The sequence below is a fragment of the Myripristis murdjan genome, chromosome 18, assembly GCF_902150065.1.
Source record: "Myripristis murdjan chromosome 18, fMyrMur1.1, whole genome shotgun sequence".
Lineage (NCBI taxonomy): Eukaryota > Metazoa > Chordata > Actinopteri > Holocentriformes > Holocentridae > Myripristis > Myripristis murdjan.
Window position 1 is genome coordinate 3,171,845 of NC_043997.1, and position 17,488 is coordinate 3,189,332.

General features: G+C 44.6%; 2 pseudogenes; both read right to left on the bottom strand.

Moving 5' to 3' along the window:
- Window positions 1-2,860: 2,860 nt before the first annotated feature.
- On the bottom strand, window positions 2,861-7,554 carry LOC115376990 (tripartite motif-containing protein 16-like; annotated as a pseudogene).
- Window positions 7,555-11,478: 3,924 nt separating this feature from the next.
- On the bottom strand, window positions 11,479-14,140 carry LOC115376991 (uncharacterized; annotated as a pseudogene).
- Window positions 14,141-17,488: the final 3,348 nt, after the last annotated feature.

The following is a 17,488-nucleotide window of genomic DNA, read 5'->3' on the forward strand; positions in this document are numbered from 1 at the left end:
CCAGTGTGCTGCTGTTAGCCAGTGATTGATAAGTCCGTGGACCGTTGCGCTCCGACATACAGAGCTAGCACACAAATGGATAGTTTCTGATTCACTGAATACGTCATGTAGCACGTCTTCGATTTTAACCGACAGGAAACTACAGAGAAGCTGTAACGTTAGCTGTTACAAAAGTAAATATAGTTGACAACACTCACCTTATTCATGCATATTCATGCCGAAAACATAAAACCTCTCTGTTCTTCGTCTTTTATCCCATCTGTGGCACGCATCTCCTTGGAAATCTAAAATGTGGCGTGAACAAGTGGGAGTGGGAGGCAGGTTATAGTTGTTTTGTTTTCTTTTTTTCTTCTTCTTCTTCTTCTTCTGGGAAGTATTTTTCTTCTTCTTCTGTTGAGTTTTATGGCGGAAGTACATACAGTACAGGCCAAAAGTTTGGACACACCTTCTCATTCAATGCGTTTTCTTCATTGTCATGACTATTTACATTGTAGATTCTAACTCAGGGGTGTCAAACTCGTGCCATGGAGGGCCAAGAGGCTGCAGGTTTTCATTCCAACCAACAACTCCACCAGGTGATTTCACTGATTAGTCCCGCCTCTCTGTTTCGAGGTAGGGTGATCAGTGAAATCACCTGGTGGAGTTGTTGGTTGGAATGAAAACCTGCAGCCTCTTGGCCCTCCATGGCACGAGTTTGACACCCCTGTTCTAACTGAAGGAATCAAAACTATGAATGAACACATGTGGAGTTATGTACTTAACAAAAAAAGGTGAAATAACTGAAAACATGTTTTATATTCTAGTTTCTTCAAAATAGCCACCCTTTGCTGTGATTACTGCTTTGCACACTCTTGGCATTCTCTCGATGAGCTTCAAGAGGTAGTCACCTGACTTCTGCACAACACAACTGATGGTCCCAACCCCATTGATAAAGCAAGAAATTCCACTAATTAACCCTGATAAGGCACACCTGTGAAGTGAAAACCATTTCGGCTATATATAACTCACAAACAATAGTTGTCTGAACTAAACTATTCACATTGACAGTACTATTTTTGAGAAACATTGCGTAAATTTGTTTTTTCAAGTTAGCTCAGCAAATTGCCCAAGTGGTTGTTCACTTGACTTAAAAAAACAGGTTAGGATAACAAATCATAAGTTGGCGTTTTTACAGTGTGTGCGCAGGTTGTGAGTCTCAGGAAAAGCAAAGGGGAGGGGGGCGGGGATAGACTAACCTCTGATATGAAAGATCCCAGGCCAAACAACACAAACTGCTGCTTCCAAATAAATTGTATTTCATTCATAGCTATAGCTACATGTAATTTATTGGGTTATGTGAAAATGCCAAACAATAACAACAACAACAAAAAGTCAATGGTGTATCATGGACAAAAGGCCAAAAAAAACATCAGGTGCCCAGTTCAGAAAGAGAAGGAGAGAAGAAGAGGAGAAACGTTCAAAAGATAAAGGTATGCAAGTCTCTATGCGTGACGTTAATTGTGCATGTACTGAAACAGTAGCCTATACCCTATTTATTAGCCTCTTGCTAATATGTTGCCACTTAGCCACAGAAGTTTTTTTTTTTTTTTTTTTTTTTGGTTTTTAGTTTTGCTGAACTAGCAACTATTAGAATTTTAGGCATCATGTCATGGAATTAATTTCACCCATAGGCTAGTTTGTGTTTGCAACACAACAAGTGCAAGTTCACATTGGCCTGTTAGTCTGTGGATTTGGTAAACAATACGTCCTGACTGTGGAATTTTTAATTTGTTTTGCTATATGTGGGTCTATGGTAACCTAAATAACTTCCTATACACTGACATGACATTTTGTAAGCTATATGTGATATAGCTTTATGAGTAATTTCTAGTGTGTTATTCTTAGTTAATAGGATGTTAACAAATGATAGGCCTGATGTGGTGGGGGTGGGGGGGTGGGGGATGGTTCGCCCAGGGCGCAAAACTAGCCAGGACCGCCTCTGCATATAACCACCAAGCGGTGGGCTCTCACTAACGTTGCCATGGCGCGTCATGATGAGGCGTCGAGAAAACCCTCTACTAGGGCTCACAAAATTTTTTCTTTTGCTTTTTCCATAAATGAAAATTGGGCTGTCATAGGCTGTTCTAGTCTATTAAATGTTGTAATGCTGTTTTTGTTCTCCGTTCTGAAATAAACCCTTTTCCCCCCATAATTCTGATTGGCTGCTGTTAAATCCAGTTTCTGATTGGCTGTGGATGGTAATTAAGTGACACCTCAATTAAGATTGTTTGTTAAAATTGTCAATTTGTAAAGAGCAGTTTTTTTTTTTTTTTTAAATCAGAAAGAATACTAATTATAGCTACAACACAAGATAATAATCAACATTAATATTAAGGAAAGATGACCAAACTACATGATATTTAATGGGGGGCAGTAAGCAACCTGGATGATGTACAGGGGGGCGCCGACCCGAAAAAGGTTGAGAACCACTGGTCTAAAACATGCTTCATAATTCCAGCAATGGTGGCTGATCCAGAAATTCAGCTGGACCGAAAGGTACCATGGGAAGTAGGCTGTGATGTCGGCCCCGAAGCATCGTGGAGGTGTTTCCTGCAAATTAGTCAAAAATAGGCTGGATCGGTCGGCTGCATTTGCAGGACCCTGCGCGGTAAAATTGAATTGGGACAGCACTTGTCACGCTGCCGTGACGTAAGCAGCCAACAAATACGACCTGGGTAGCGTACAGCCTTTGAATTGGGACAGAGCCAGAGGGGACCAGGTGAGTCCATGAGCCTGGACCCAGTCTGACAGCTCCTGCCACCCAGTTCTGGCAAGCAGGGGATGCCACATGGTTTCACCTTAACTGGGAACCGTTAACGCGTCAAGGCGTGTTGTTCTTCAGGGTCGTGGCAGGCAAGTCACGGATGAGGGCAGAGCCTTTCCTCTCCAAACTCACCTGGCAGCCGCCTCTACAACCCAACCTGCAGATGGAGGAGGTGGGAGAGATCCACCTGACCCGAAACCGATCATCTTCCTCACCTTAAGCAAATATTTCAGAGGCTGGTGTAGCTCACTAGCTAATAGGCTATGAACCTAAGTATCAAAAATTACCAAATCAAAATAAAATAAGACAAGAAGATCTCTGGGAAGTGAAATGCAAAAACACCACAGAGAAAAGACACAAGGATGAAGACACATTGCTGCTTTCACAACTTGAGTCTACCTGAGTTCACAAAACTCAGCAGTGGATCCATAATCAAACACAGCACTCAAATGAATCCCAGCATGGAGAGGCTGAGTGAACGTGGTCTGGACTCTGTGGAGGAGAGTCATGGTTTCAGAGACGCTGTAGAAGGACAGAACACCTGCTCTGTGATCCAGGTACACTCCCAGTCTGTAACACCATGGGCCTGATAGGGAGGTTATGTCACTGTCGTGTCAGAATTGATAACTGTTGTGGTAACACAATAATGCCCAAGACTTGTCGTTGTATCCTAACAAACTTTCATCTCCTGTTTTGCTCACATCCTGATATGCGACTGCTATTGAAGCCCCCTCTCCCCTCCACTCCACCTCCCAGTAACAACGTCCAGTCAGACTCTCTCTGCTCAGGACCTGACAGTATGGGAAGAATGTGTGTGGATGATCAGGATGTGACTGTGAGTCTCTCATTACTGTTATTCTTCTGTTTCCCTGAGATAATGAAAGCCAGGAATTTGCTGTGTTTGTGTCCACTGTCATTTGAAATGAATATTTTAAGAACTCAGCTCTGGTTTTGGGTTCAGGTTGTGACAGTAAAACATCTGGTACACTCACTGTCAGTGAGATCTTAGTCCATTCCTCACTAAGAACGCCCTGCAGTTTATTTCTGAGCTCTGTCAAAGCTGAGTTTTGCAAGCACGTAATAATGTTGATCTCAATGAATAATTGAAACAAACACTACAACCCTGAGCAGCCCATTTTACTGTGGTGTCTATTACTATTTACTCTCTCTCTCTCTCTCTCTCTCTCTCTCTCTCTCTGTGTGTGTGTGTGTGTGTGTGTGTGTGTGTGTGTGTGAGTGTGTGGATGTTTTCTTATTATTTTGTTATTTATGTGTGATCCCATATGAAGTTCATTCACAAAAAACAGTAAACTTTATTTATTTTCATGTACTCACAATAATTCATGAAAAGACTTTCTGGCGTAAGGTTACTTCCTGCCGGATCTACTTTCCAATTCAAACAGGAAAATGCCAAGAGACCAGAACCCGTAGCCATTGCCCAAAATGCTGTAGAAAAAAAAAAGTCAACTTTTTTGTTGGCTGTTTATGTTTCAATGTCATATACAGGAAAATAAACATGTGGGATGATACGCATAAACCCCAAATATTAAATATACACTCAGTTCGCTGAGGTTGGGATATTTATTCTTTCCTGAGATAAAACTGAGATTTTAAAAATGACATCAGCTACGTTTGGGAAACAAAGCATGACTCAGCACTAACCTGATATGACCATTTGACTGAACCTGGACACCTTCTATTATTTGGGTTTGAATTCTCTCGCAGTTCCACAAATCGGCCACCAGGTGTCAGGCTCTGTCCGCCCGACAGGCCGGAAAGAGCCACACACACTGAGCACCTGCACAAAAACTAATAAATAAAGAAAAACAAAAACACTTTCTTGTATTCATTTATGTTTTATTTATGCTTTAAAAAAAAAAAAAATCAGAATCATTTGCCCACACAAGAAAAAAATATGTGAAGAACTGATTAAAAATGTTTTACATTAAATCATCTTTATGGATCATGTAAACAAAATTAATCAATATTGAACATTTACTTAATCAAAAAAAGAAGTGAGAAAAGTAATTACTTCATAGAATCATGCGAAAATAGGCAGAAAATCAATAAAGTAAATAAACAATATTAAGATTAATAATATTAATGATATAACAAATAATGATATAAATGGTATAAATATTAATGAATGTAAAATAAGCAAAACAATTCAAGAAAACTATATTCATAACTTTTTACAGTCATATGTTCAATATAACAATTATGTATTTCGTGACATTTGATGACCATTTAAAGTACTGTGAAATTAACACAAAATTACCCCAAAGATTTGTCAAAATAATAATGATAATGACAAGAAAGTCACCATAAAATTACCACCAAATTAAAAAAGACAACAATGCCCCCTGCCAAAAATTAAATAAATGGATATGTAAACAATTACTGAAATAAACAACTACATGAATAAAAAAACAAGATTAGTTTGACATAAAACTAATTATAGTAATACTATATATCATATTATTAAAATTAGCAAAATCATACAAGAAAACTATATTTATAATAAAATAATTCTATATTTACAACTGAATTACCTTACCATATTGACTGTTTTTATTGTTTTAAATTGTGCCGTGTTGCTTTTAATGTCTCTGTAAAGCACTTTGAATTACCTTGTGTTAAATGGTGCTATACAAATAAACTTGCCTTGCCTTGCAATAAAATGATTGTGGAAAAAAATTGCACAAAATGATAATCATTACAAAAAATCTGCCATAAAATTACCCAAAGAAACTGTATTACAAATAACCAAAAATAGAGCAAAAATATCATTAAAATGCTACAAAATGTACCAAAAAAAAAAACCACTACCAGAAAATACCAAACCAAACAACCTCTCCCAACGCACATAGCCACCCACAAACACAATTAACAGAACAGCAAAGAATTATCCACAACAACTGATAAAAAAAATAGAAATATAAGACAATAAGAAAATTACCAGAAAGGTATCACAAAACCACCACATATAAATATGAAAAAAAAAGTTGGAAAGATGAAGACCTAATAAGATGAAGACCTACATTAATAATCAGAAATATAAAAATCTGAAACCGCAGTTTTTCCCACATTGCATGTTTCATAACTTCTGTCTACTTGTGTTCACAAAACTCAGCAGACGATCCAAAACCAAACAAACCATACAAATAAATCCCAGCGTGGAGAGGCTGAGTGAACGTGGTCTGGAGTCTGTGGAGGAGAGTCATGGTTTCAGAGACGCTGTAGAAGGACAGAACACCTGCTCTGTGATCCAGGTACACTCCGATTCTGGAGGACACAGGACCCGGTATGAAAGTTTCTTCACTGTTATGTCGAAATTTATAACCATTTTTGTCACACCATAATCTCCAAGACTTGTCATTGAGTCCAAATTGACTTTCCTTCCCTGTTCTGCTCACATCCTGATATGTGACTGCTATTGAAGCCCCCCATCCCTTCCACTCCACCTCCCAGTAACGACGTCCAGTCAGACTCTCTCTGCTCAGGACCTGCCAACATCCAGTAAATCTGTGTGGGTGATCTGCATTTGAATATCCACTCATTGATGTTACTTTTCTGTTCCCCTCAGATAGTAACAGTTGTGTGTGTGCTGTGTTTGGATCCAGTGTGATTTGACGTGAATATTGTAAGAACTCATCTCTGGTTTTGGGCTCAGGTTGTGGCAGTAAGACATCTGGTACAGTCACTGTCAGTGAGATCTTAGTCCATTCCTCACTAAGAACACCCTGCAGTTTATTTCTGAACTCTGTCAAAGCTGCTGTCACATCCTGAAAGTGCCGCAGAGGATGGATATCGGTGCTGGGAAGTTGTGCCCACTGTCCACTGAGATGTGACAGCGAGGGGTAACTGTGCAGAAAATGTGTATGATTCTCTGTGTGTGAGAGCTGCTCCAGCTCAGCGTCTTTCCTCCTCAGCTCAGCGATCTCCTGCTTCAGCTTCTCGTCCAGTTCTTTGGCACGACTCACTTCGGCTTCTTGCTGCGATCTGATCTGCTGCTTCACATCAGACCTCCTTTTCTCAAGCAGACGGAGCAGCTCGCTGAAGATCTTCTCGCTGTTCTCCACTGCTTCATCAGCAGAGCGATTGATGGCCTCCACCTCCTCCTGAAGCACCTTCAAGTCTTTCTCTGTGTCCTGGATTCTCTGCTGGATTTTTTTGCGGCTCTCCCCGAGCCCGTTCTGCCTCTCAGTTCTTTCTGCTGCAGCTGTGACTGTCTTGTGGTCTTTGTGTTTCTCCATGGAGCAGAGATAACAGATGCACTGCTGATCAGTGCAGCAGAAGATCTTCATCATCTCATTATGGCGAGAGCAGAGGTCCTCCTTAAGTGTCACCGTGGGCTCCACCAGTTTGTGTTTCTTTAGTGGAGCTACATTGTAGTGAGGCTGGAGGTGCTGCTGGCAGTAAGAGACCTTACACACCAGACAGGACTTGAGGGCTCTCAGCTTTCTCCCAGTGCAGACATCACAGGCCACGTCTCCAGGTCCCGTCTTCTTCAGCTCCTCCACTAACTCTGCTAACATGGTGTTTTTCACCAGGACAGGCCTTGGGGTGAAGGTCTGTCTGCACTGTGGGCAGCTGTAGATTCTCCTCTGATCCTGTCCATCCCAGCAGCTTTGAATACAGCTCATGCAGTAGCTGTGACCACAGGGAAGAGCCACTGGATCCTTCAGTAGATCCAGACAGATGGAACAGCAGAATCTGGACGAGTCCAGCTGAGTTCCTTGCTGTGCCATGTCAGCTCTCAGTGACAGTGAAGGTCTGACAGTTGGACTTCTCCTCAGCAGATAAAAGTTGAGCTCTGATTCAAACCAAACCTCTGCTTCTTTTTCTTCCTGTTCATTTGCTGATGTGCAGTGAACAGGCTTGTCCACTCTCTCCTCACAGAGTGCTGTTTACGCTCGTCTTTAAACTGGTAGAAATGTGAAAGGTGGAGGAACAAGGAAATATCCTCACATGTGATTTGCTTTTAGACAGCAAATGAATCAGAATCAGAAGCCTTTAATGTCATTGTAATGGAATGGAATGGAAGCGGGAGGAGGAATCAGGCTTTGCTTCATTCCAGAGAGAGGAGTGGTTTCAAAGAAACAGGCTGTGTGTAGACATCATTTACAACATGAGGTTTAGATTATAACAAATTTATCACTTTTTGCTCACAAAACACAACTGAAACTAAAATGAGCATGAGCAACTCCATTTTTGACTGAGGTATCTACATTGTCAGGCTGAAGAGAATAGAAAAAATAATGTTTCTCTCTCTTTTTTCTCTCTCTCTCTCTCTCAGTGTTGCTCACCCATCTTTACACTGGCAGCTCTGTGTAAAAGGGAGGAACAATGAAATATCTGCACATATATCTGGCTGTATTTTAGAAACAGGCAGAAGAGACGTGATCAAGTTTTACTTCATTCCAGAAAGAGGACTGGCAGGGTGTGTGTAACTCGATTATAACCTGATGTGAAGATTATGACAAACTTGGAATGGCTAAAGTTTCTGAAGAAACTTTTAATGTGCTTGCCTGAAAGTGGTGAAAGTGTGGCCATAAAGTGTGGCGATTGTTTGCCAACTGTTGCTACGGTATTAAGAGTAGTTGATAGTGGTTGCCAGGATATTGCTAGGCAGTTGCTACCGTTTTCTAACACTTGCTATGGTGTTTCTAGCTAATTGCCATCACATTGTGGGTGGTTACTTGCTATGGACTTGCTGGGCAATTGTTATGGTGCTCTTGATGGTTGCTAGAGTGTTGCTAAGTGTTTACTGTGGTATTCTGGATGGTTGCCATGGCATTGCTAGGCAGTTGCTATGCCATTCCTGATGGTTGCTAAGGTGTTGCAAGGTTGTTGTTATGGGTGGTTGCTAGGGCATTGCTAAGCGGTTGCTATGGTGATGCTGTATAGTTGCTAGGGCATTGCTAGGTGGTTGCTGTGGTCCCTCTGGCGGTTGCTTGGGTGTTGCTGGGTGGTTGCTAGGGCATTGCTAAGCAGTTACTATAGTGGCCCTGTTACAAAGGAACTGCTAAGTGGTTGTTATGGTATTCCTGGTGGTTGCTGGGGTGTTGCTAATCGGTTGTTATGGTGTCCCTGGTGGCTACTAAGATGTTGCAAGGTAGCTGCATTGATGTCATGGGTGTTGGAGTGTTTGTAGCGATTCGCTAAAGGTTGCTACATTATTCAGAGTAGTTGGTAGTGCGTGCTAGGATATTGCTATGATGTTCAGAGTGTTTGTCAAGGTGTTGTTTGGCAGTTGCCACGGTTTTCCCAATACATGGTCTGGTGTTGTTAAGCAATTGCTATTGTGTTGTGGGTGGTCGTTAGGGTTATTAGAGTAATCAATAGTGGTTGTTAGGATGTTGCTATGGTGTTCAAAGAGCACGAGTTCAAAAGAACGCGTTCATTGAACACGTTCATTTTTTTAAGAATGTTGAACTGAACGCAATGTATTTGTAAATAAAGAACTTGAACGTGAACTCGTTCAGATTATGTGAGAGTCAGCGCCAATGTTTAGGTCCAATTATTGCAGAATTTCCCTTCTCCTTTTTAACACGGAATATTGTGGAATTTGACATAATTTGAATGAAATGCTGTTTCTGTGTAGAATATGAACATATGTCTGGGGAAAATTACATGGACGGAAGCAAATCTGGGTGGCACAACCCCTCCAGTGGTTTCACCTGCACTTGCACCACCAAGAAAAACATTCCAACACCTGCACCGGCACCGTACGAGTCCACAAGCAAAGAAACTTTCCAGCTACAGCGGCGCACTGACATAGCTGTGTAACAACGCGAAGAGCTACCACTCTGCGCTATTTTCACTGGCTAACAGCGGCACACTGGCTTAGCTTGTCTATTCAGAGAAGAGGTATCACTTCGGCTTATTTTTCATTCTATGTTATCACACGCATACTACTGCTCATTCATTGGTAGCTGAATTGTTAGGTCTGTTTGATAAGTAATTTACATTTTTAAAACAAATAATTTAACATTGTTCAATTATTAATAACGTACGGTTACATTGTAACCTTGGTTCTCTGAGTGAAGAGACTATCTCTCCACTCCGTTACATATTCCATATGTACGGGGATATGATCCCCCTGCTTGTCAGGGTCCGTGGATATAACTTTAAGACACACCGGCTTGTCCAGTCACGCCCCACGGCTTGCCTATAAAGCGCCTGCGCTGGCGTGAAGTCACTGATAGTTTGATCGAAACGTGTCTCCGAGCGGCCTAAGAGCTGGAGAGATAGTCTCTTCACTCAGAGAACCAAGGTTACAATGTAACCGTACGTTCTCTAGCGTCTTGAGACTATCTCTCCACTCCGTTACATATTCCATATGTACGGGGTAACTCTTTAAGACACCCCGTGAGGAGACGGTGCAGCCCACAATCCCACACACCAGTGCTTATTCTTCTGTAACAAACGAACTATTTACAAATGTACACTATTTACATACCAACCAGGTCGAGGCCCTGCAAAATGCTAAGGCCAAGCCTGAGAGGTAGGAGGGCTGCTAGGGAAGTCCGCAAGACGCAAGACTGACCCAAGGAGCATAGACAAGAGCCCCGCAAGATGCAAAGGCTCAACCCCATGAACGGAGTGGCCACTCAATCAGCCTGCAAGAGGCTAAGCTGAATAGGAGACAAGTCAAGAAGTTGTCTACCGACGACTCACGCCCAGCACCCGCTCCCCGAAGGAGGGGCTGGCGGCTACATTCAGTCGGTAGAACCTGGAAAAGGTAGACTGGGATGACCACGTGGCTGCTGTGCAAATATCAGCAAGAGAGGCTCCTCTCCACAAGGCCCATGAGGTGGCCACCCATCGAGTCGAGTGTGCCCTGACCCCAGATGGGACAGACACACCCGAAAGTACATAAGCCTGTCGAATAGTGTCCACAACCCAGTGCGACAGCCTAGATTTCGACACAGGCCTGCCCAAATGCCCGGAGTCGAAGCAGATAAAAAGCTGATCAGTCCTCCTGAAGGCCTGAGTGCGCTGCATGTATTCTGTCAAGGCCCTGACAGGGCATAGAACAGACTGGTGCTGCTCAACCTCCTGGTCTACTCCAGGAGAGGAGAGAGACCGCAGCTCCACTGACTGGGACAGGTGGAACTCAGACAGGACCTTAGGCAGAAATGCCGGGTTCGGGCGGAGCACCACACTTGAGCCATCCGGCGAAAACCGACAACAGTCACTGTGTACTGACAATGCATGGAGCTCGCTTACCCTTCTGGCCGAAGTCACAGCAAGCAGAAATACTGTTTTCAATTCAACCTCCCCAAGGGGCTCAAAGGGGGAGTGTTGAAGCGCACCAAGGACGACATCCAAGTCCCAAGGTGGAACTGAAGGGCCAGTGCTGCGCACTGTAAGCCTCTTGGCACCTCTAAGAAACCGGGAAATCAAGGAGCAGCTATCCTCACTCAGTGCGTATTCACCAATACGAACTGCCTTGATTGCTGCCACCATCCCACGCAGGGTAACAGCAGACTTCTGTGCCTCAAGCTGGGACTGCAAGAATGACAGGATTTCCTGGTCTGTGGCTAAGTAGGGGTCCACCTGATGAGCTCCGCACCAGGTGGAAAACACCTGCCAATGATATGCATAAGCAGCCCTTGTGGATGGTGCCCGGGCTTCCTGCATTGTCTTCACCACAGGCCCTGGCAACCCTAAAGCCAGGAGCCGGTCCCTCTCAGTGGCCAAGCCACCAATCTGAGCCCCGCTGGAAAGGGATGGAACAGGGTCCCGCTCACTTGAGACAGCAGGTCTCTCCGGGGCGGAAGCTCCCATGGCGACCCGTCCAACAGAGGCGGAATCGCTGAAAACCATGGCATGTGGGGCCAAAGGGGAGCCACCAATATCAGCCTCACCCGTTCCGCCTGAACTCTTTGGAGGAGGGGCTGGAGAAGAGTGAAGGGAGGGAAGGCGTAGAGCAGAACCTGGGGCCATGGATGCGCTAGAGCATCCCACCCCAGAGGAGGATAGTAGTTCTTCAGGGAGAAGAAGAGCGGACAGTGTGCCGACTCTCTGGAAGCGAACAAGTCGACCTCTGCCTTGCCAAAGCGACACCATAACTCCTCGATCACCTGAGGGTGGAGTCTCCATTCCCCTGGGTGGGGACCCCCTCTCGACATGATGTCTGCCGCCGAGTTCAATGGCCCCGGTACATGCACAGCTCTGAGCGAGAGGAAGAGTGGGTGAGCCCACTGCCACAGGATGGTTGCTAGCTTGCATAGGGAGGGGGAGCTCAGGCCCCCCTGCCTGTTGATGTAAGCGGCTGTCACTGTGCTGTTGGTCCTGACAATGACATGGTGACCTCTAAGTCTCGGCAGGAATTGTCACAGGGCGAGAAGAACCGCTCTCAGCTCCAGGACATTTATGTGTTGGCTCACCCAATGTCCGGTCCAAATGCCATTGATGCCACAGCCCTCGTGGATGGCACCCCAACCCATCTGGGATGCGTCTGTGAACACGAGCTGGCGATAGACCACTGGCCCTAGAGCACTCCCCTTGCTCATGTTGGCTGGGACCCCCCACCAGCAGAGTGCTCTTTGAAGCCTCCGAGACACCACCACCTTGGTCTTGTGGGATCTCTGGGGACATAAGCCTAAACTCAGCAGACACCTTTGTACAGGCCGCATGTGCAGGAGGGCAAGGGGAACAACTTGCACCATGGCTGCCATTAGGCCCATGAGGCGAAGGCAGAGCCCCCAATTGACCTGAGAGTGCAGCTGAAATTGGCTGAGGCAGGCTCTGAAAACCCGCTGCCTCTCCGAGGTCAAAACAATGGTCTCCCTCCTGGAGTCCAGAACCATACCCAGAAAGGTGGTCACCTGGGAAGGCTGGAGCTTGCTTTTTTTGTGGTTCAGGCGCAGACCCAAGCCCTGAATGTGCTCCAAGAGCAGGGCGACATGGTGATGGCATTGTTCCTCCGAGACTGCGCAGATTAGCCAGTCGTCGAGGTAATTTAGGATCCTGAGCCCTCTTTGTCTCATGGGTGCAAGGACTGCATCCATGCAGCGACTGAATGTCCGGGGTGCCAGAGAAATGCCGAAAGGCAGCACCCGGAACTCATACACCCTGCCTGCAAAGCCAAACCTCAGGAATCGCCAGTGTCCCTGCCAGATGGGTATCTGAAAGTAGGCATCTTTGAGGTCTATAGTGGCAAACCAGTCTCCCGCAGTGATGGACTGCCTCACTCTGGGAACTGTCAGAATTGGACGAAGTCCCCCGTCCCGCTTGGGGATCAAGAAATAACGGGAGAAGAATCCAGCCTGGCGATCCTCGGAGTTCACCTCTCTTATGGCTCCTTTCTCTAAAAGAGAGGACAGTTCTGCATGCAGTATCAGTGCATGCTGAGGGTCGCTCACTGTAGTGAAAGTGGGTGTCCTCGATATCGGCGGCCTGCGTAAAAACTGTATGCGGTAGCCATGGGTCATGGTGAAAACCACCCACAGGTCCGCCCCTAAGGCCAGCCAAGCTGCCCAGGGGAAGCTGGTTGGCTGGGGACAGGGAATTGTCAGGAGGGTGGGGGGTACTTAGAGGACCTCTGAACCTTGGCAGGTGGTCCTCCCTTTCTGCCCTGTTGGCGATCTCTACGCCTACGAAAAGCCTCCAGCTGGGGCCTGAGATCCCCTGGTCCCCATGTTGGGTCCCCTGATGTTGGCACTGGCTGAGGTAGAGATGCTCCTCTCTGCCTAGCGCCCCTGATACATCTATTAAAACCCACTGAGACCTCTTTTGCACAGCGGCGGCTTTCCTGTGCCTGCTGCAGCAACTTAGCAGCATGTGGCCCAAACATAGCAGAGGGTTCCACCGGCACTTTAAGAAGGCAGTCTCTATCTGCCCGCTGAAGCTGGGATTGAGACAGCCAAAGGTGACGTCTAACCACCCAGAAGGATGACAGAGCATTGCCTGTTGGCACACCAAGTCCTTGAAATCAGGCAGGAGAGGGACCTGAACAGATGCAGAGTGTGGCTTCACCTCCTCCTCAAACCTAGAGGAGGTGGCCATAAGGTTTTCAGGCAGGGCAACATCCAGAGCCCTGGCCGCCCTGCTAATAATCCCCTCAAAGTGGCAAGCTAACTCGCCTTTTGGGGTGCCACCCGCCATCTGTTGTGCACAGGCTAAGTCATAGTCATCAGAGGAAAAGACAGTTTCCACATCTACGTCTTCCTCCCCTCCCTCCTCTTCCTCCACCTCTAACTCCGAAGTAGGGGGAGGAAAAGGGCTAATTTGAGGTTGGACCACTGTAGGCCGAAGAGTAAGAGGAGGCAGGGAAGTCTGCCAGGTCCCTGAACCTTCCACTCTCCCCTCTGCAGCTCCAGCCATTCTCCCAGTTTTCCTTTCAGGTTCCTCACATCAATGAGAGCCTGACCGCTTTGCTGCAAAAAATCGGCAGCGGGCTTCTCTAGTACATGCAGGCAATATAAAACAGTCCATGCACGACTGAGGATCCTCCCTAGATAAAATTGCATGCTGATATCCCAAACATAGCACGCAACTATCATGCCCATCCTCTAGGGGCATGGCAACCCCACAACCCACACAGCAATGTCCCTCTTGGCTTGCCATACTTGGGGAAACAGAGGCTGGAGCCGACACAGTCTGCGCTCAGCACGGGTCCCACCGAGCGCGTCAGCTCACGACACCGCGAGCAATACGTCGGTAAGGGACACAGCCACCTCAGCTGGGAGTCAGATAGCTTCCGACTCGACCAGACTGGAATATATGGCCCAATCCCATTGTCCACCCTCACACACTCACTGACTTTGATGCGCGCTCCCGCTAAGTCCGTGAGGGCTTAGGGTTGTCCCATTGACAAATCATGAAGTGCGTGAGGGATCTCTCGTGGACTTTTTGAGCCCTTAATGCACCCTTTCCGTAAGTGGGCATCTCTGCAGACTTAGCGTAAGGGGATTACCCATAGTTCATTGCATTGTGACGGATGACATGAATCCCCTGGGGAAACCAGCTGGCGGCCGCCATAAAAGCGAAGTGAAACGAGCGAATTTGTAAACAATCCAATCCAATCCACTTTATTTATAAAGCACAATTTTAACAAGGTTTTCCGAAGTGCTGCACAACAAGATAAAACACCACAAGATAACACAATACACAATAGGATAACACGATAAAATAAGATCAAATAAAATAAGAATAAATAATAATAAAATAAAAGATAATATAAAAGAATAAAATAAAAGAATAATACAATTATAATTTAAATAAAATACAAAAAACAAAAAACATGGAGGGTGCAATCAGCAGTGATGCCGCAAAAAAGAAAAAAGTTCTCATGTGAGTATAATATTTTATATAAGATGGCCTTCAGAAATGAAGGAAATAAGCAGAAAGGTAATGCATATTTGCTTTGTGGGAGTAGATAATTTTTTTTAATGCTGCTTTTACGACTCCTCAAAAATACCGAGCAAAAAACGTAAAATAAAAAGTCCCAAAGCTGCGATTGTGAGAAACATGATGCATCGCTGTTGACAAGTAAACAAAGGGCTGTCCCATTCCCTTTTTATAGTACTTCAGCCCCTTGCAGCCTCACGCACTCAGTCACTTTCCAGGTGCAGCTACTTAAGTCAGTGAGGGCTCAGGGCTCAGGGCTTAGGGAGGAGATTGAGATTCAGCCTATGTTTCACCGCTGTTAGCCGACCGAGTCTGCACTCAACACGGGTCCCACTCAGCGCGTAAGCTCACGAGCCCGCAAGCAATACGCCGGTAAGGGAATTCACAGCCAAAGCTGGACAGAAAGAAACTTTTATGTGGACAACAGCATCCAGGGAGGCTGCCCGCAGACAGACGCCCGAACTTACACCAGGTAAGCAGATTCAAGCTGTAACCACACAATCACACACAAATCTTTCAAACACACACGGATTGTCTGCACCCTGACTGAAGTGGAGATCAAACAATCAGTGACTTCACGCCAGTGCAGGCGCTTTATAGGCAAGCCGTGGGGCGTGACCGGACAAGCCGGTGTGTCTTAAAGTTATATCCACGGACCCTGACAAGCAGGGGGATCATATGCCCGTACACATGGAATATGTAACGGAGTGGAGAGATAGTCTCGAGACGATAGAGAACATATCATTTTCACTTTTTACTGCTATAACAATGTAATTGTTAAATAAATAAATAAATAAAGTGTTGTTTATTTGTTACCTCAATTAATTTAAGGTAATGTCTATTTCATTTGTGTGCATTTTAGTCATAAACATTAAAAACACTCTTTTTTGGTAGTAAAGTAAAATAAGAGTAAAGGGTAAAAAACTGAATTCCCAAAAATTAAAACGGAAAAAATGGAATTTGGGAAAAAATAAAACGGAATTTGGGGGGGAAAAAATGGATTTTATAGGGCCCTACATTGATTCCGACAGCAAAAAACTGACCTTTCTGTGCAAATCATGTCCACCTGCGCTGAAAAACACTTTCAGCGGAGGTGGACATGTCAACTTCAAATTTGAAAAGGCATTTGGAGTTGAAGCATTCATCCAGTGTGAGAAAATATCTACAAGTCCTTGACAATCCCACGTCATCAGGAATGGGCAAGAACACCAAATGACCCAAGTCACACTGCCTGCAGCCTTCAGGGGTATTACTGGATTTCCCAGCAACGGGTAGACAAATTAATAATGGACTACATTGTTTGAGATTTACAGATTTCTACAATTCCACTAGGACAATATATAATTGTAAACAGCGAACAGTTTTAGGTGGTGATGGATGTCATAGTTTTCTTTGAAAAACAAGATCAGTCTTTCATTCTCACTTTTCACCTAAAAAAACTGAAATTAACTGAACTTTGAACTAGTTCAAAATTGAAATGGTGAACTATGAACGTGAACTATTCATTTTTATACTGTGTGAACTGAACTTTGAACTAGTTCATGAGAACTATGAACTTGCACAACACTGTCAAAGAGGTTGTTAAGGTGTTGCTTGGCAGTTGCTATGGTTTAGTTGCTATTAGTTGCTAGGGTGTTGCTAGGCAGTCGTTATGGTGCTTCTGATGGTTGCTTAAGTATTGCTAGACGGTTGCTATGGTGTTGTGTGTGGGCTGTGGACTGTGGGCTAAGATAAGATGAGATGAGCGACCAAACTGGTCTGGAACATATAATAATAAATACGAGGAAGATTAAGATGTGTTGCAAGCACGTAATAATGTTGATCACAATGAATAACTGAAACAAACACTACAACCCTGAGCAGCCCATTTTACTGTGGTGTCTATTACTATTTACTGTGTGTGTGTGTGTGTGTGAGTGTGTGGATGTTTTGTTATTATTTTGTTATTCATGTGTGATCCCATATGAAGTTCATTCACAAAAAACAGTAAACTTTATTTATTTTCATGTAGTTACAATAATTCATGAAAAGACTTTTGGGCGTAAGGTTACTTCCTGCCGGATCTACTTTCCAATTCAAACAGGAAAATGCTAAGAGACCAGAACCCGTAGCCATTGCCCAAAATGCTGTATAAAAAGAAAAACAAAGTCAACTTTTTTGTTGGCTGTTTATGTTTCAACGTCATATACAGGAAAATAAACATCTGGGATGATACTCATAAACCCCAAATATTAAATATACACTCAGTTTGCTGAGGTTGGGATATTTATTCTCTCCTGAGATAAAACTGAGAATTTAAAAATGACATCAGCAACGTTTTGG